Genomic DNA, 21,224 nt, shown 5'->3' with positions numbered 1-21,224 from the left:
ATGTTCACAATATCATTAACCTTAAATGTTATTAAAGTCCATTATTATCTCAAGTGTTAAAAGTTCATGCACTTACCAACAGACTCTTGGAAACAGAGGTCAGACTGGCTTACCAGAGGGGAGAGGATGGGGGAGATGGTGGGAAAAGGTGAAGGGGAATACAGTCAGTAATACTGTGATAATTTGGCACACTGACAGACAGTTACTAGACTTAGTGTGGTGAGCGCTTTGTAAGGTATGTAAATGCTGAATTACTCTAATGTTCATCTGGGACCAATACAATATTGTATGATTTTTTAAAAGTTCTTAAACTTACCTGTTATATAGTTTGCAATATTTGACTTGGTACATATTTTAAAATTTTGTTATAGGATGTTTTAAAATTATATTTTACTGATTATGCTATTACAGTTGTCCTGATTTTTCCCCCTTTGCCCTTCTCCACCCTGCATCCCACCACTCCCTCAGGAACAACCCCCACCCTTGTTGATATCCACAGGTCATGTGTGTAAGTTCTTTGGCTACTGTACTTTACATCTTGATGGCTATTCTGTAATTACGTATTTGTACTTAATCCCCTAGCCTCTCACTCATTCTCCCACACCCCCCTTCCATCTCTGTATCTTTAACCTTTGGCATTTTACTTATGATGTGTCTTGGAGTGGGCCTCTTTGCATCCATCTTGTTTGGGACTCTGTGCTTCCTGGACTCTCATATCTATTTCCTTCACCAAATTAGGGAAGTTTATTTTCATTATTTTTTCAAATAAATTTCCAATTTCTTGCTCTTTCTGTTCTCTGGCACCCCTATGATGCAAATGTTAGAATGCTTGAGGTTGTCCCAGAGGCTGCTTATACCATCCTCATTTATTTGGATTCTTTTTTTCTTCTTATTGTTCTGATTGGCTGTTTTTTTCTTCCTTATGTCCAAATTATGGGTTTGATTCTCAGCTTGCTGAGATTCACACTCTACTGAATGGATTGTTCTTTATTTCAATTAGTGTATCCTTCATTTCTGACTAGATATTTGTTACGCAGTTGAGGTCCTCACTAATTCCGTTCCCTGCTCTAAGTTCCTTAAGCATCCTCTTAACCAGCAGTTTCAACTCTGCATCTGATAGATTGCTTTACCTCTTTTTCTAGAGTTTTGATCTGCTCTTTCATTTGGGCCATGTTTCTTTGCTCATTTTGGCAGCTTCCCTCAGTTTGTTTGTATGTATTAGGTAGAGCTGCTTTGACTCCCTGTCTTGATAGTGTGGTCTACTGTAGTAGGTGTCCTGTAGGGTCCAGGGGCACAGCCTCCCCTGTCACCCAAACTGGATACTCAAATTGTGCCGTTTGTGTGGGCTGAGTACACCCTCCTCTTATATTTGAGCCTTAGTTGCTGTTGGCACATCAATGGGATTTACCCAGGCCAGTCAGCTGCAAGGGCTGAACACTGAACACAGCCCCCGCCCTCCATGGAGGATCAGCTGTTCAGAAGCAGCGTAGTGGTGCTCTGATGTGGTCTGTAGCTGTCCACTGAGTGCGCTGGCCCTGGGGTTTCCCGGGTGGTGCAGGCCAAGGTCAGCCCCCACCTGTGTTTTTCGTGGGGCACCCTTCCTGAGCTGTAAAGCAGTCTGAGATGGCCACTGCTTGTGCTGGGCTTGAAGATTCCTAGGCAAAGGTGAGCTGTGAATCTAGGTTACTATGGAATCTTAGATAGGGCACCAGTCTTCCTGATCAATTTGGATGGATGTGGTTTCTGTTGTCAGACTTTCATTCAATTTGATTTCTGATGATTCTATATTTTAGTTGTAATTTTGCTGTGGTTGTGGATTAGGTGAGCTATGTCTGCCTGTCCCACCATCCTGACCAGAAGTCTTGATATTTTCTTATGACATATAAAATGCTTTCTCTTTAAAAAAAAAATTACCACAATAGTATTACCTATTCAGATTTGAGGTTTATCCCTTATCATAAATTAGAGGTTCTCATCACTAAACTGTAGCACATATTACAACCTGTAGTAGTCTTATTTATGTATTTTTAATTTTTTTGTCTTCATCTCTATGGTGTAAACTCCAGAAGGAGAAATAGCTTGTGCCTCTATTTATTCTGAATCCCTGGGAAGCAACCAATCGATGTCTCCCTCTCTCTCTCTCTCTCTCTCTCTCTCTCTCTCTCTCTCTCCCTCCCTCCCTCCCTTCCTCCCTCCCTCCCTCCCTCTCTCCCTCTCTCTCTCTTTCTCTCCCTCCCTCCCTTCCTTTCTTCTCTCCTCCCTCCCTTCCTTCCCTGCTCTAAGAAATCAATAAATAAAAATTTAGAAAAACAACAACAACAGTTACCAATTATTCTGTTGCTTAAAAAACATACTCATTTAATTTTTTTAATCAAATCTGAGAGCCTTGGTATCTCTCAATCTGTGTTTCTGCTTTATTTACATTAATTGGAATTACTATATATTTGGGCCTTGCCATCTTGCTTTCTGTTTTCTGTTTGTCATTCTATTGTATTCTTTAATCCCTTTAACTCACTCTAATCTGACACCTCCATCCTCACCAAGTCATTGAAATTCTCTTACCAGCAACCTCCAAGTTGTGAAATCCAGTGTTATCTTCCTGAACTCTCAGAAACATTCCTCACAGTCCACACCCTTTCATCATGGAACACTTTCTTTTATCTTCTATGATACTGCATTTTCTTCTTTTTTCACTGACCTATCAGTCTCCTTTCCTGGCTACTCCCCTCTGCCAACTCCCTAATGTTGAAATGCCTCAAAGCTTGTTCCTGAACTGTTTATCCTCTCCATCTACATACTTTCCCTAGGCAATTTCAACCAGTTTCTGGATAACTCCACTCCAGTCTTCTCCTTACCCAGCTTCAGATTCCTGTGTCCCAGTGTTCACTTGCCCCCTTAGATTTCTAATGGGTATCTTGAATTTAACTCTTGATTTTCTCCACCAAACCTGTTTCTAAACTATCTTACTCATCTCAGTACGTGGTACTGTCAACCCCTCAATTTTTCAGTCTAAATATTATGCCTTCATTCTCCCACTTTCCTTACCCTTCACAAAGTAACCCATTTACCTTCAAAGCATAATTTGCATATCTCCACTTCATTGCCATTGCTTCCCCGGAGGCCTAAAGCATCATCATCAGCTGTTGTCTAGCCCACTGTCTAATAGCCTACTCATCTTCCTGCTTCCATACCGGCTTCATTATTTCTCCAGTGATTCATTCTCCACATAGAAACATTTAAATATGTATATCAGATTATGCCACTTCCTTTTTTAAAACCCTGTGTGGACCAGTGGGTTGAGTGTTGTCCTGCAAACCAAAAGGTAGCTGGTTCGATTCCCAGTCAGGGCACATTCCTGGGTTGCAGGCCAGGTCCCTGGTTGGGGGCATGTGAGAGGCAAACGATCCATGTTTCTCTCCCTCACTTTTTTACTCCCTTTCCCTCTCTCTCAAAGTAAATATATAATTAAAACAAAAGGAAACCAAAAAACCCTGTAGTGTATTCCCATCGTAGTTGAGATTAAATCTAAACACCTCTACAATGTCATCAATAATCTACATAATCTAGCCTTTAGCTTCTTTGCCTTAAACTCCATTCTAGTCATAATGGCCTGTTTCTCTAACTGAAGCATCAGAGCCTTTACCATCTTGCTTGCCTGGAATACTTCTCCCAAGTTCTTAATATGGATGGCTTACCCTCATTATTCACATATGAGCTTAAATAGCATCTTTTCAATGAAAGTTTCCCTGGTCATCTTATCTAATGGAACCCCTATCTCCTATTGTTTTTCTTTGTCAGAATATCCTGTTGTATGTTGTTCATAACATTGAAATTTTCTTGTTTATTTGTTTGATCGTACATTCTTTCCCCACTAGTGCAGAAGCTCCATGAGACCGGCGGTTGTATTCATCGTGTTTTCCACTTACTCTCAGTACCTAGAATTAGTAGGAACTCAATAAGTATTTATCCCATGAATGACTGAATGGATCCACCTTGTTATTTTGTATGGCTTCATGATACAATTACTTAAATCTGTTAGTGAACTTTGAAATTGCTGCTAATTTTTTGCTCTTAACAATTCTACTTTAAAGATTCTTATGTCTCTTGTAATTGCTGTAACTGCATATAGGCAGGGAGCCAACCAGAGATAAATAAATAAGACCATATCCTGTCCTCTCCCCTGACATTTTTATTTCCTTTGTCCACAGAGATTTAAAGAGCCCTCATATACCAACTTGTTTTTAAACACAATAAGTTTATTGTTTTTAATAGCTCAGATTGAAAGAGAATGTTGTTGTTTTATCATCCAGAATGTACTCTCTGTGCCAGTCTAGTTAGATTTAAAATTCTCTTCTATCTCAGAAATCACCATGTAATTATAAGAAACTAGAATGAGACCCTTCATATTACCTCTGCAAATAATTTTACACTTGGCATTTCATCTCATCATCTTACCCATGTCATCATCTTATTCATCTCTGTTGACTCCCTGCCTATACACATCTTCGGCAATTTAAACTAGAATGTTAAATAGTCCTATACTGAACAGTATGTAACTATCGTTTTTTTATAAAGATTTTGTTTCTTTATTTTTAGAGAGAAGGGAAGGGAGGGAGAAAGAGGGAGAGAAACATTGGCCCACAATACAGGCATGTGCCCTGACTGGGAACTGAACCCGCTACCCTTCAGTTCACAGGCCTGTGCTCAGTCCACTGAGCCACACCAGCCAGGACTATAACTGTCATTTTATATGGGTGTTTATTACTATTTGTGTTAATTATTATACTTAAAATTGTTGGTATATTGAAATAAAATGTATAATTTATTTTAGGAAAATTAGTAGCAATAGTTAAAAGACAATAGATCTGCTAATATTCTTCATGGCCAATAATTTCTTGTATTCCTTCCTCTTTCCCTTTCTTACTGTTCCTCTGCATTTTTCTTTATTGTTGTTCAAGTACAGTTTTCTGCTTTTTCCCCCCACCCCACCCCACCCCCTAGCTCTCCCTGCCTCCCTCCCGTTTCCATCCCCCCTTGTTATTGTCCATATGTCCTTTATAATTGTTCCTATAAACCCTTCACCCTTTTCCCCTATTATCCCCTTCCCACTCCCTTCTGATCACTGTCAGCCTGTTCTCAATTTCAATGTCTTTGGCTATACTATACTTTGCTTGCTTGTTCGTTTTGTTGATAAGTTTCCTGTTAATGGTGAGATCATATGGTATTTGTCTTTCACCACCTGGCTTATTTCACTCAGCATGATGCTCTCCAGTTCCATCCATGCTGTTGCAAAGGATAGGAGCTCCTTCTTTCTTTCTGCTGCGTAAAATTCCATTGTGTAAATGTACCATAGTTTTTTGATCCATTCATTTACTGATGGGCAGTTGGGTTGCTTACAGCACTTGGCTATTGTAAATTGTGCTGCCATGAACATTGGGGTGCATAGGTGCTTTTGAATTGGTGTTTCAGGGTTCTTAGGATATAATCCTAGCAGTGGAATTGCTGGGTCAAAAGGCAGTTCCATTTTTAGTTTTCTGAGGAAATTCCATACTGTTTTCCACAGTGGTTGCACCAGTCTGCAATCCCACCAACAGTGCACTAGGGTTCCCTTTCTCCACAACCTCTCCAACATTTGTTGTTTGTTTCTTTGTTTACGGTGGCCATTCTGACCAGTGTGAAGTGGTATCTCATTGTGGTTTTAATTTGCATCTGTCTGATGGCTAGTGATGCTGAGCATCCTTTCATATGTCTCTGGACCCTCTGTATGTCCTCCTTGGAGAAGTGTCTGTTCAAGTCCTCTGCATTTTTTGGTAATATGAGACAATGTTTTATTCCTTGTGAGTACTATATACTGTACTCAATTGCAGAATATTTTTTTTGGATATTACAGATTTCTTTAATCCCAAATAATAATATTGAAAAGACTATAACTAATCCTCAAATATGAATTCAAACAAGTTTTCACTATTTTATCAGTTCAAACCCAAGAATATATTGCAAAATAACACCTGGCAAATGAGGCATAAGAACTAATTAACATATTTTAGGCAGATAGTTTTTAGAGTTTATTATTAATAATTTACCAAATAAAACATATTCAAAGAAGTATGTGAACACAGTATAGGGTTTGAAGTACATCTTGAGAAGTAACAGATAACTTAGTCAAAATGATTTTTAAAAATAAAAAGAATGAATTGCCTCATTCAACTGTCTAGCAGTAGTAGGATTCAGGCCAGGCTTGATCCAGTAAAATCTAAAGCCATGGAAATAGATACAATTGCTTCTGGAGAGAGTTTAAGAGTCTTCACAACACATATTTCATCACCAATCGACTAAGATTGTTTTCCTGAAAGGCTGCATTGTGAAGAATCATTCAAATTCTTTTGATAGAAATGCTACAATCAATTGATGATGTCTGTCCAAGGATAAAGGGGAGAGGAGGTAGAAAGGAGCCAATGAAAGTGACACTAAAATTCAGACCTAAAGGGAGGAGAGAGTTCCCACAAGAACAAAAATAACTACAGTGTCAAATGCTAATAGATTCAGGACGAATGTAGAGAAAAGCCATGGTTTTCATGCCAACCTTTAAGAAAGCAATTTTAATAGTGTATGTGGTAGGGACAATAGTCAGACTACAATGAGTTCGGAGGGGGGAAGAATTGAGGAATGAGGCAGTAAGTACATTTCTGTGGCTTACAGATTTGTGAAGTTGGTAGATATTACATGCTAGAACTGATTTTATATACAGTTTTTAAAAATCTAATTCTAAGATTAGACTGCTTCTTAATCAGGAAGATTATAAAACATAAAGCGAACAATATCCATCAAATGACTTTGTAGCACCTGATCTTAAGCAATACATTTTAATACCATTAACCTAGCTTTTATCTCTCATCTGTCAAAGAAAACCTGAGGGAACGGCATCAGGGGGATTTAGCTAAACTACTTGGAGCATGATTCTCAGTAAGCAGTTCTCTGACCAGTGATATCAGCATCAACTGGGCCCTTGTTAGGAATGCAAATTCCCTGAATCCCATCTCAGACTTAATCAAAAACTTGGGGGTGTGGCCCCAGCAATTTGTTGAAAAAGCTGACCAAGTGATTTGGATGCACACTCAGTTACTGAATTATAACCATTTTCTCATTAAATAAGCCACATAGTTATTAACTTACTGATCTACTTGGTCTGCCTGACCTAGATTACCTAAATTCTGTACTGTCAGAACTATTCCTAGGGGTTAGAGCTAACTAAAAGTCTTTTAAGCATAGTGTAGTCTACCGGTGAGCTGGAGGAAAGGTGATTATTCATCTTGGGAACCAGGAATGTCGCAAGTGAGAGAGTCTCCTCTCCCCATGGCATGAACTCAAGTCTCAGGCACCCAGAGCCAACTCCTGACATTGAAACTGCATATGGTAACTTTTGACAATTTTGTCTGTGATGGAGATACTGTTTTGCTGAATTTTTTATTCACTACCCATTTGCAACATGTGCCCTGCAAAAATTCTTCCCCCTTTTTTCTTCAACAGTTTATTTGTACATCTGATACAATGCTGTTACATACATGTTATACAGCATTTCAAAATAATAAGCTCCCATCATCTAGAAAGCATACTTATTTTGTTGAGTTCTTCCTTTCAGACTTGTGATTATTTAAGGTCTTTATCTCTGAGTATTTGATAAACTCATTTTCTTCCAGAATCAGTTGAACAAACAAATTTCTGACTTCCGCCTAAATTTTTCCAGATTTCCAAATCAGCATTTTATTTTCTGCTGTGCAGCATTTTTTAAAGTCCTGAACTTGATATACTTCACTTTGAAGACATTTCTTTTGCAGGAAAAATCTCCCCACAAATTAGTACCATAATATAAAGTTATAAAACAACTGGAAAAAAACACATAACTCCTGCTACTGAAGCTGAAGGCTGCAAAATAAAGAACTTCACCCGCTTAAGGATTGAGCAAAGGTAAGGAATGTTTCTCTAGGTCTGAAACAAATGAATAACAAAAGGATGAACTTACCAACTATTAATAATTAACTACCAGTTAAAATTTTAAAGGGCTAATAAGTATTGTCAGATTGGAAATTAATCTTTATGTCCAGACTTAACAGAGATCTTTCTATTGTGTTCAGAAGAGAGCATGACTAATGTTTTGTTGGTAATTTCCTATATTATATAACTACCAATGTATTGTTAGTAATATTGGTGGGACCTTGACCTACATACGCTACCTTTTTCAAGATGTTCATGAAAAATATATAAATCTTTCAAGTAAGTGTTCAATATAAATTCTGGTGATACAGGTTGGCATTTCTTAAAAAGATTCTGTTCTAATTCTGCATATGGTATTTCTAAGATAGTAATCTCCATTTTTTTCTAATGAAGAGTTCTCTCACTAGAATAAAAATTACATTTCAAAATTTAGGAATATGTGTAACCACAGAAAAATGGAGCAGTCATTATTTTTCCCCAGAGAAAGAACTTCTCTGTTTCTTTGCAGCTATTCAAAACAATATGTTGGAGTTCTGCAAATTCAGGAAATAACGTTAACAACTTACTTTCACTGACCTTGATAGAGAAGTCCTTTAAACAATGGAAAGTCTAATGTGGAACAGCAAGTTTTCATGTGTTACTACACCTGAATACGGAGAGCATTTTGCTGGTTGCCAGATGGGAGGGAGATGTGGGGGAATGGGTGAAGAGGTGAGGGGATTAAGAAGTACAAGGAACTGACAGAATAGCCATGGGGATGTAACATACAGTATAGGAGATAGAGTAGCCAAAGAACCGATGTGTGACCCAGGGACATGAACAATGGTGTGGTGATTGCCTGAGGGAGTTGGGGGTACTGGATGGAAGGAGGCAAAGGGGGGAAAATTGGGACTGTAATAGCATAATCAATAAAATATAATTAAAAAAGAAAAATGTGGGCATTCTGACAGTTGGGGGCCCCCAGGGCATGGAGGGATAGAGCAAAAAATAACAGAAGAACTCATGGACATGAACAACAGTGTGGTGATTGCAATGGGGGAAGGGGGTGGAGGGTTTAGTGGGGATAGATGGTGATGGACAGAAACTTGATTTGAGGTTCTGGACACAAAATACAGAGTACAGATCAAGTGTTGTAATTGAATTGTGCACCTGAAACCTGTATAATTTTGTTAACCAGTATTACCCCAATAAACTTAATTTTTTAAAAAGTATATGAAAGAACTACCTAATTTTGATGTCTGAATATTATTGTATTCTTGTAACATAATTTAGTATTCTCCTTGTACAAGTAAGATGTATTGCTAGGTTTTGAAAAATTACAGCAGTACCTGGCTGGTGTAGCTCAGTCGATTGAGCGTGGGCCTGCAAACCAAAAGGTCACCAGTTTGATTCCCAGTCAGGGCACATGCCTGGGCTGTGGGCCAGGTCCCCAGTTGGGGGCATGCGAGAGGCAACCACACATTGATGTTTCTCTCCCTCTTTTTCTCCCTCCCTTCTGCTTTCTAAAATATAAATAAAATCTTAAAAAAATAAAAATAAAAATTACAGCAATACAATGACCATCGCTGTATATATATTTTTATGCATGTATGCAAAGCAGAGTGGATGAATCAAAGCATTTGTGGGTTTTTGGGGGGTTGACAGATTATGTCATATTGCCCTCCAGATAGGTTATATCAATTTATACTGCCACTTAATTGTATATGAGGGAACCTGCTTCGCTATTCATCACCAATACTGGATGGATATTACTGAACTTGCCTACATTTTCACTCTGAGTGAAAATTGCTTCATTCCTAAAATCATTTTTATTTTTTAATTGCATTTATTTATAAAGTTAAGCATCTTTCCAAGTGTTTATTTTCCTTGTGTTATGTATTTATGACTTTGTCAATTTTTCTTTAGGCTTGTTTTTCTTACTGATTTGTTAGCTCTTTGCATGTTAACCCTTTCTATGTCAATCATATGTACATAATGTTATTGCAAACAAATCAAATATATATGTTCATATATGTTGGAAGAATATGTAATATTCTTCCAAAGACTATTTTATGTAACCAATAACAATAAAGGAGGCAACTCCATACATACTCATGCGGATTAATGCCAAGGTATTTACAAGCAACACAAAGGAAAGAAAAGTATGCTCTCATCTGTTTCCCAAAAGCAGATTTCATACATATGGGAAGATACCCAAGAAACTGGCTGCAGTGATCGTCTTTGGGAAGAGAAGTGCGGGAAGCAGATGGGAGGGAAATTCACTTTTTTTTAAATCCTCACCCACAGACATCTTTTTTTCATTGCTTTTTAGTGAGAGAGGGAGGGAGAGAGAAACGTTGATGCAAGAGAAACATCGATTGGTTGCCTTCTCACATGCACCCCGACTGGGGACTGAACACGCAGCCAGGCCTGTGCCCTGACAGGGAGTTGAATCGGCAACTTTTTTTATTCACAGACTGGCACTCAATCCACTGAGACACACCAACCAGGGGTAATTTTTTTTAAATCGTTTTTATCCTCATATTTCTAGATGAGTTTTTCTTGGCCATATTATTTATTGCAATAACATTTTGTATCATTTTAACCATATTTCAATGTACAGTTTTTTTGTGCACATTCATTCTGTTGTGTGACTATCACCACCATCCATTTCCAGAATCTACATAAAATTGTCCTAGATGAATTCTAATCATACTTTGTCAAGTTCCCAAAAATAATGCTGTTGATATTCTGATGTTGTTATATTCAATGTATAGATTAATTTACACAGAAATAACATGTTACAGCTCAACTCCTTCTAACCAAGCACAATCATATGGCTTTCCATCTCATTAAAACATTCATTCTTTTATTCATCACTCACTTAGGATACATCTATTGAGTGCCTATTACACCAGCAACTCTGCTTGAATCTGAAGATATAAGTGTAACTAACAACCTGGTACCGAGATTTTTATGAAATCCAGGAGATGAAATAGCGATTAATCAAACAATTGAACGATTGTACAAATGAACATAAGATTGTGAAGGTTGGTCGTATTAAGGGATTTGATATCATCTGGGTGGGTGGATGGGTGGAGGGATGCTGTCTGGACAGTATCCATTGAAGAAGTGACAACTGAGCTCACTGGAAAATTATACTCGAATCATCTTTGCTATCCTCCAATTTGCTTCTTCCCTTTTAAATATACTTTATTGATTATGCTATTACATTTGTCCTGTTACCCCCCCTTCACTCCACTCCATCCTGAACACCCCCTCCTTCCCACATTCCCCCCCTATAGTTCATGTCCATGGGTCATACATATAAATTCTTTGGCTTCCACATTTCCTATACTATTCTTACCCTCCCCCTGTCTATTTTCTATCTGCCATTTATGCTACTTATTCTCTGTACCTTTTCCCCCTCTCTCCCCCTCCCACTCCCCTGTTGATAACCCTACATGTGATCTCCATTTCTGTGGTTCTGTTCCTCTTCTAGTTGTTTGCTTAGTTTGCTTTTGTTTTTGTTTTAGCTGTGGTTGTTAATAACTGTGAGTTTACTGTCATTTTTGCTGTTCATATTTTTTATCTTCTTTTTCTTAGATAAATCCCTTTAACATTTCATATAATAAGGGCTTGGTGATGAACTCCTTTAACTTGCTTGACCTTATCTGAGAAGCATTTTATCTGCCCTTCCATTCTAAATGAAAGCTTTGCTGGATAAAGTAATCTTGGATGTAGGTCCTTGGCTTTCATGACTTCAAATACTTCTTTCCAGCCCCTTCTTGCCAGTAAGGTCTCTTTTGAGAAATCAGCTGACAGTCTTATGGGAACTCCTTTGTACGTAACTGTGTCCTTTTCTCCTACTGCTTGTAAGATTCTCTCCTTATCTTTGATCTTGGCTAGTGTAATTGTGATGTGCTTTGGTGTGTTCCTCCTTGGGTCCAGCTTCTTTGGGACTCTGAGCTTCCTGGACTTCCTGGAAGTCTATTTCCTTTGCCAGATTAGGGAAGTTCTTCATTATTTGTTCAAATAAGTTTTCAATTTGTTGCTCTTCCTCTTCTCCTTCTGGCACCCCTATAATTCGGATGTTGGAACATTTCAAGATGTCCTGGATGTTCCTAAGCCTCTCCTCATTTTTTTGAATTCTCGTTTCTTCATTCTTTTCTGGTTGGATGTTTCTTTCTTCCTTCTGGTCCACACCGTAGATTTGAGTCCCAGTTTCCTTCCCATCACTCTTGGTTCCCTGTACATTTTCCTTTGTTTCTCTTAGCATAGCCTTCATTTTTTCATCTAATTTGTGACCAAATTCAACCAATTCTGTGAGCTTCCTGATTACCAGTGTTTTGAACTGTGCATCTGATAGGTTGGCTATCTCTTCACCTCTTAGTTTTATTTTTTCTGGAGCTTTGATCTGTTCTTTCATTTGGGCCATTTTTTTGTCTTGGTGGGCCTGTTATGTGAAGGGGCGGAGCCTTAGGTGTTCACCAGGGCGGGGTAACGCTGGTCTCTGCACTGTGATGCTGTATGTGGGGGAGGGCCCAGAGGGAGCAATGGCGCTTGCTCCACTCTGCCAGATTTCAGTCACTTCCCCCACTACCCACAATCACATTGGGCCCTTCTGGTGCTGATTCCCGAGTAGGTGGGTTTGTGTACGTTCTAGAAGCCTGTGGGTCTCTCCAAATGAACTCTCCTGTGAGGCTGGGAGTTTTTCCTGCTGCTGCCTCAGCCCCCCCCACAGGTGTTTCCAATCAGTGGTTTGAGGCTTTATTTCCCTGGCGCTGGAGCCCTGGGTTTCGCAGTCTGTCACCTGGTCCACCAGCTGCTTCCTCGCCAGACAGCTGCAGCCTTGCCCACCCCACTCCACAATCTGCCACCTCACTGGGTCCACCAGCTGCCACCTTGCCACGAGTCCTCTCCACTGGGGTGCCGTTCTCCGCCCCTCCTACCGGTCTGGATGAATGTTTCTTCTTTATCTCCTTGGTTGTCTGACTTCCATACAGTTCGATTTTCTGTCATTTCTGGTTATTTTTTGTTTTTAAATTGTTGTTGTCCTTCTTTTGGTTGTGGGAGGAGGCACAGTGTGTCTACCTGTGCCTCCATCTTGGCCGGAAGTTCCAATTTGCTTCTTACGGGCCCAATATATTTCTTAGCTTTGTCCCTGAGTGTGTAATCTTTTAAATAGTATATGGGATCTTTTACTCATTTTATTTTCTAACTGTGTCTTTTTCATTTATGGAAAAGCTGTTAATCTTTGTGTGTTACATTGTAACCAACTGCCTTTGAGATTGCGAGGGACCTCATTCTCTCATTCTTGTACATTTTTGCCTCAGCCAATGAGATAGAAATGTCTGCTGAGACTTCCATTCTTTAGGAAGTTTTGGGGGAGATGGTGCTGCTCTCTTCCTCTCCACCTCCAAAAATGTAAGAGTGATTTATATTTTAATGAAATGATAAAAATATGCCATCTATTGAATCACCTTTCTGTTTTGGGTAGAATTAATGGGTGAAAGGCCATGGTTCACATGTGGTCCATCTCTTTTGGCTCTCTATAGTCAAGCAAGCCAGACCCCAGTCCACCATGCAACAGGCTGTTGACGTAATGCTCCCATTATAGGAATGACACTTGAGTTACACACATATTACTTCGTGTAAGATTTCAGGTTGTTTGGCCAAGAAAAAAGGAAAAATTTTCATTCTTACATCTTGGATTTTTGCCTATTTTAGATAGCAATTAAAATACTTAATTGTAGCAGCTTAATGGGTTTGATTAAAGAATAACCATTAGTCACCAAACTTTGTTGATTGTACATTCATCATAAAATTTTTTAAAGTGTTTATAACCAATCTTTAATAAGTTATATGTACTATAATAATTCTCTTTGTTATAAAATACACATGGAATAGGGATTTTTAAAGAATGAGAAATTTCTAAAATAATTTTTTCAAATATTTTGCTCTCACCAAAACTATTAATAATAATGTCATTATTTTAGAAAATCTTGGTTTAGCATCTTGAATATAAAAGTACTTGAAAATCTAATTCTACATTCAGCTTATTTCACTTCTTGGTTTTAATGTCTGTCATAGATGAAAAACCTCAAAAAAAGTACTAAGAGTCAATAGGAAGTAGTACAAAATCAGGATACTCATTTTTTTCTGTTTTCATATCCTAATTATGGGAAGGTTTTTGTTAAAATTCCACTAGAACAATGCATCTTCCCTGGTATCAATCAGATGTTGCGTTATTAAATCTAACAAACAGATTTTTAAAATCTATAATAACTCTTCATTTGGAAAATTTTCAAACAAGTTTAACAATTCTGTTTCCAAATTTCAACGTATTTGAATATTTATAGGTGAGAAACTTACGTCATTTTCAGCAATAAAAATCACAGGGTGATAGACCCATTTCCAAATGCATTTTCAAATTATGTTTGCTTTTGATAAGCAGTTACTTTTTCATTCATTTTTTAAAGTCACTGTAACCTTGAAGGAACAGATAAAGTGTTGCTTTTTTTTGTTTCCCAAAATATCTGCCAACATTGCATTTTACAGAGCACTACTTGTCAGCACAGAAAAGGACAGGAAATTTGAAACTTGCCTTTTTGTAAAAGGAAAATTTGTAACTCATCTTCAGGTTGGCAGCTTTTTAAAGTATTTTGCCACAAAATATCAGTGAACCTCTCTCTACTGTCTGAAAAAATTTTATGTCCATTCCGTAGATAATTAAAAAGTAAAGAGTCTATGCTAAAATTTTTAAGTCTTTATTAAAATAACTTAATTATGATATTCTGTAGAAGTCTGTACAATCTGGTTATAACAGTGAGGAATTCACTGATTTGATTGCACATTATTAGCATTGTAACAGAATTGCAGAAAATTCATTTATAGTGAAATACAGTTGCTCCAATAAAAAAATCATTTTTGTTTTCCTATGAAAAATGGGGTATTTTTTAAAGATTATTTATTTATTGTTAGAGTGGGGAGGGCGGAGAAAGAGAGGGAGAGAAACATCGATTGGTTGATTGGTTGCCTCTCCTACGTGACTGGACCACTGGGGACTGAACCTTCAACCCAGGCATGTGCTCTGACCAGGAATCTAACCTGTGACCTTTCGCTTTGCAGAACAATGCCCAACCAACTGAGCCACACCAGTCAGGGCTGCAAATAGTTTTTATTAAGTAAGTCATAACTCAGTATTTAACAACTATCATTAGCTGAGACATTAGAAATACTTATACTTTCATCCAAATGAATGAGAACTCACATGGCATTATTTGTTCTAATACTTATTTCTTCAACTTTCTACAATATTTTCTATGCATATTCCCTTTAGTATATGGTACCTAAATAATGTGTTTTAGTTTGTCTCTTTTGTAAAATTCTTGAAATTATTATAGCCATTTTAACTGTGGTGCACAGAACTATTTCCCTGATGGAATATGAGTTGGTTTCTATTGTTATTTTTGTTTTGTTTTTCACAGTTAAGAAACCTCAGAAGTTAGAAATTCTACAATTCTTCACATTTATCACTTAATTTAGTGAAACTGTATAAGGTGTTGCATGTCACATAATTTTAAATATCACTGAAAAGATTATTGAGATTTAGCTTCATATTCTCGGCGCATAGATTAATATTAAACACCTTGCTAACAGTATTTTTATGTTATCATTAACTGTCGTAAACCACTAAGATTCATTTGCTAGAAAAAGGGATAGAAATTCATATTTCAAATGGTCTTTATAGTTTCTAATTCTTTTAGCTGACTTACTATATCTCATTAAACCATCATTTTATCACACATTTTAGCTGAGAAGAGATTGTACTGGAAATAGGAAAAATCTAGTTCTGCCATATTGTTGTTGCTTTTGTTTTTATTATTGATCTTTTCAATTCTTGTCATCTTTGCATGATTATTTTAAAATCATATGCATATTGCCTTCTGCCAGGATCTCAAGAAACAGCCTAAAAGGAGGATTTTTTGCCAGTGATTTTTTGACAGAGTGATGTCAAATGAAATTTGTAAGACAGTGAGGGAAATGGCAAAGATGGGCTTTCAGCTCAAGTTCATCATCAGGAGCTCTGGCGTATGGATGGCACCAGTTATCTCCTTGAGGAAAAGAGGCAAGAGTTTTGTACCCCCTTATCATTCAGTCATTGGCTACTGGCTACCTGGAGTGTGGGTGTGAGGGTGGCGGTAGTGTATAACCTCCCTGATTAGGTAGCTCCCACCATTTAAAGGCAATTCTCCCAAGCAAGAGGGTACAGTTATAAGCTGTTAGCAGCCAAGAGTCACAGCATGGAGAGAATGAGTGCAATGACCAGTAAGGAGAATATTGGCAGGGTATCAACACCCATTTTTGTGAGGTTAGTTTAGTTAAAACTAGATAACTAGGTAATTGGTATATCTTTTACTTCACCAATTGTACAGAGTGTCAAAATGTACTGAAAAGGAGCAAATACATGAAGGTCGCACCTGTGGAGTTCCTGTTCTTATTCCTGGATCCACACCACCTTATGTGACTGCTGAGTGAAGATTCTAGTAGCATTCCACATTTAAATATTAGTGAAAATTGATTTCCTGTTCTTACATTAAAACATAAATCTAAATACAAGTTCTAGTATTTGCTTCGTGAACCTCGGTGTACCTTCCTGAATCTTACAAACTCCATCTTGGAGGTCACTGCTCCAGGAAGCACAGACCTATTAATCATGTGCAAGAGAAAAGGCTGGTTGTATACATCATTTCACTGCCCATTTCAGTGTTTTCTTGTTTGTTTTTGCTTTTGGTTTTGTTTTCTCATTATGTGGACACCCTATCCCGCATTTGCCAGGTGTCTTCATACTGTATATATCTTCCGGCTTGCCACCATCCCCCATTTCCAGAATTGCCTTCCTATGTAAAAAGTTTCAACAAGTCAGCAAAACCAATGATCAAATGGGGAAATGAGAAAGAAATAACTCATTGAAATGGAAAACACTTTATAAAAATAGAAATGCAAATAAAAACTATGAAGCAATAGCACTATTTCATTTATCAGATGACAACATTAAAATAATTTATAATACATTGTGCTGTAAAGGATTGTAGGAATAGCTATTTTATGGAGGTCAAGTTTGGCAGTAGCTATCAAAATATAAAATGCCCTTCCCTTTGACCTGACAACGGTGTTTCTGATAATTTACACAAAACAACACACCACAATTGATTGAATAGCAAAGGCAGCTATAAAAATCCAGGTATCTTCTATATGTTGGACATTAAGGAGATCTGAAATGTAAAACAGCGACTCTTACCATTTATTTATGTTGGTTTTGGAAAACATTTCATAAAACATTTTTTTTTCTGTTAACATGATGGGCTTAATATTGTTACTTAAAATAGGTAAATGCTCACCCAAGAATATGTTTATCGACTTTAGAGAGAGAGGAAGAGAGAGAGAAAGAGGGAGAAAGAAAACATCAGTGTGAGAGAGAAACATCAATCAAGGTGCCTCCTACATGCACCCTACCCAGGGATGAAACCTGCGGTCTAGGTATGCGTCCTGACTGGGAATCAAACACACAAACTTTTGGTGTATGGAACAATGCCCCAACCAACTGAATCACCCAGGGCAAAATAGATATTTAAAATTTTTTGTTTTAATTTCAAATATGGTAAGCATCCACATACATAGCGCACATAAAAGTTTGTCTGTTTGATTCCCAGTCAGGACACATACCTAGATCGCAGGTTTGATCCCTGGGTAGGGTGTATGCAGGAGGCGCCTTGATTGATGTTTCTCTCTCACACTGATGTTTTCTTTCTCCCTCTTTCTCTTTCTCTCTCTTTTCCTCTCTCTCTAAAGTCGATAAACATATTCTTTGGGTCCTCAACCATTTTTAAGAGTGAAAAGAGGTGCTGAGACCCAAAAGTTTGTGAAACACTGTTCTAGAATACTCTCTTTTTCATTCATCTTCTCTCTCCCAGCATTATCATGTTCCTTCTTGTACATGGATAGATGTGCAGCAGTATTATTCCCTCTACTTAAAGAGAGGAACTCTATATTCATCACAGTACACCTCAGTGCTTTGCATGTAACAAAGACTCAATAAATATTTTTTTTATTTCAACAAGTATTTGCTGAATTAAAAAATTAATATTGTTTTCCGTGTTTAATTCTAACTCTGCTCTCCTTTTCAAATTTATCTTAGACGCTGTTGCTCTTTATAGGTAGCCACAGACTCTTTTTTCCTTTCATTGCTAAAACTTCTTCTACTCATGCTCTTCACATAGCTCCGTTCCTAGAGTGGTGACTCATCGGGTGTTTAGAGTGCTGGAAGGAAATAGGCCAGGAATTCAGTCTTGCCTCCTGCTAACTTGCTTAACCTTCCTCAAGATTGATATTGTCATATTATTCTTGCTCAAGAGCCTAAACAGTCCCTGTTTACCAACTCAGACTTAAAAACACCTCTGCCCAGCTTCATTCTCACAATGTTATCCTACATACTGATTTTATCTCCCATTAAGCCAGCACATGCCCTCTCTGTAGAAAGACTGATTGCCCCACTGGTTCCCACATGATCTTTCACAATGATACATTTTTTGTAGTAGCCACTCCCATGACCTGGCTAGATGTTACCCATCCTTTAACCCAAGTTCAGGTCCAATAGTTTCCATTAAGATTCCAGAGTCTCTTTCTTTCCACATCATCATAGCAAACATGTACTTGGTGTCAAGCTCTGGGTTAGACATTGGTGACAAAAAGTAAAATCAAACATACTCTTCTCCCCCTGAGGAATGTATCCAATGAGGGAGACTGGCATGACCATAATAAATACTATGGTCCAAGCATTTTCTTTTTTAAAATATTTATTTATTTTATTTTTCACTATGTATTTATTTTAAGATTGTTTTTTATTGTATTTTTTCCATTACCATTTGTCCTCCTTCCCTCTTATACCCACTTCTACCTCCACCCCTCAACCCCTTGCAATCACAGTATGTTGTCCGTGTCCATGAGCCCTTTTTCTTTTATGCTTGATCCCTCAAACCCCCGACCCTGCCCGCCCCCTGAGCTGTCAGCCTGCTCTCATTTTAAGAGTCTGTCTCTATTTTGCCTGTCAGTTCAGTTTGTTCATTAGATTCCACATATGAGTGAAATCATACAGTATTTGTCTTCTTCTGACTGGCTTATTTCATTTAGTATCATGTTCTCCAGGTCCATCCATGCTCTTGCAAAGGATTAAATGTTCTTTTTTATAACTGCGTAGTATTCCATTGTGTAAATGTTCCATGGTTGTTTTATCCACTCATCTACTGATGGACACTTGGGCCGCTTCCAAATCTTGGCTATTGTAAATAACACTGCAATGAACATAAGGGTGCTTATATTCTTTCAAATTAGTGTTTCAGGTTTCTTTGAATAAATTCCATTAAGTGGAATCAATGGGTCATAAGACAGTTACATTTTTAATGTTCTGAGGTAACACCACACTGCATTCCATAGTGGCTGCACCAACCTGCATTCCTACCAATAGTGTTCCCCTTTCTCCACATCCTCACCAGCACTTGTTGTTTGTTGACTTATTAATGACAGCCATTCTGACAGGTGTGAGGTGATATCTCATTGTGGTTTTAATTTGCGTTTGTCTGATGGTTAATGACATTTGAGCATCTTTTCATATGTCTATTGGCCATTTGTATGCCCTCTTTGGAAAAGTGTTTGTTGAGGTCTTTTTTTTTTTTAAGGTTTTATTTCTTTCTAGAGAGAGAGAGAAAGGGAGGAAGAAAGCAAGGGAGAGAAACATCAATGTGTGGTTCCCTCTCACGCACCCCCAACCAGGGACTTGGCCTGCAACCCAGGCATCTGCAGCCTCATGACTAGGAATCTAACCAGCGACCCTTTGGTTCACAGGCTGACACTCAATCCACTGGGCCACACCACCCAGGGCAAAGCCCTTTTAAAATTGGATTGTGTGACTTTTTAGTGTTTTTATAAGTTCTTTAAAATTTTGGATGTTAACCTCTTAACAGATGTATCAGCAGATATGTTCTCCCATTCAGTGGGTTGTCTTTTTATTTTGTTGATGGTTTCCTTTGCTCTTCAAAAATTTTTTAGTGTTATGTAGTCCCATTTGTTTATTTTTTCTTTTGTTTCCCTTGCCTGAGGAGATATATCAGATAAAATATTGCTATGACCAGTATCTAAAGCTTTACTGCCAATGTTTTCTTCTAGGATTTTCATGTTTTTGAGTCTAACATTTCATTTAAGTCTTTAATCCATTTTTAATTTATTCTTGTGTGTGGCATAAGAAGGTGATCTAGTTTCATTTTTTGCACATATCTGTCCAATTTCCTAATATCATTTATTGAATAAATTATCATTAGTCCATTGTATGTTCTTGCTTCCTCTGTCAAATATTGTCTATAAAGGAGTGGGTTTATTTCTGGGCTCTATCCTGTTCCATTGATTTATGTGTCTGTTTTTATGCCAGTACCATGCTGTTTTGATTACTATGGCCTTAGAATATAATTTGATATCAGATAGCATGATTCCTCTGACTTTGTCCTTTCTCTAGATAGCTTTTGCTCTGCAGGGTCTTTTGTGGGTTCATATACATTTTTGAACTATTTCTCTGAGTTCTGTGAAATGCGTTATTGGTATCTTGACAGGATTTGCATGGAATCTATAGATGGCTTTGGATAGTATGGGCATATTAATGATGTTAATTCTTCCTATCCATGAACATGGTATGTGCTTCCACATATTTGTATCTTCTTCAGCTTCTTTCTTCAATGTCTTATAATTTTCTGAGTACAAGTACTTTACATCTCAGTTACGTTTATTTCTAGTCCTAGCCAGGTGGCTCAGTTGGTTAGAGCATCATTCTGATATACCAAGGTTGTGTGAGTCTGACCCCCCGTCCAGAGCACATATAAGAATCAATGAATGAATGCATAAATAAGTGGAACATAAATCAGAGTTTCTCTCACTGTCTCCCCAAAATCAATAAATAAAATTAAAAAAAAAATTCCTACATATTTTATTCTTTTTTAAAGATTTCATTAATTTATTTTTAGAGACGGGGAGGGAGGGAGGAAGAGAGGGAGAGAAATATTAAAGTGTGGTTGTCTCTTGCACGCCCCCAGGTGGGGACCTGGCCTGCAACCTAGGCCTGTGCCCTGACTGGGAATTGAACTGGCGACGTTTTGGTTCACAGGCTGGCGCTCAGTCTACTGAGTCACACCAGCCAGGGTGGTATT

This window comes from Desmodus rotundus, chromosome 7 (assembly GCF_022682495.2).
Source record: "Desmodus rotundus isolate HL8 chromosome 7, HLdesRot8A.1, whole genome shotgun sequence".
Classification (NCBI taxonomy): domain Eukaryota; kingdom Metazoa; phylum Chordata; class Mammalia; order Chiroptera; family Phyllostomidae; genus Desmodus; species Desmodus rotundus.
This window is presented reverse-complemented; position numbering follows the sequence as displayed.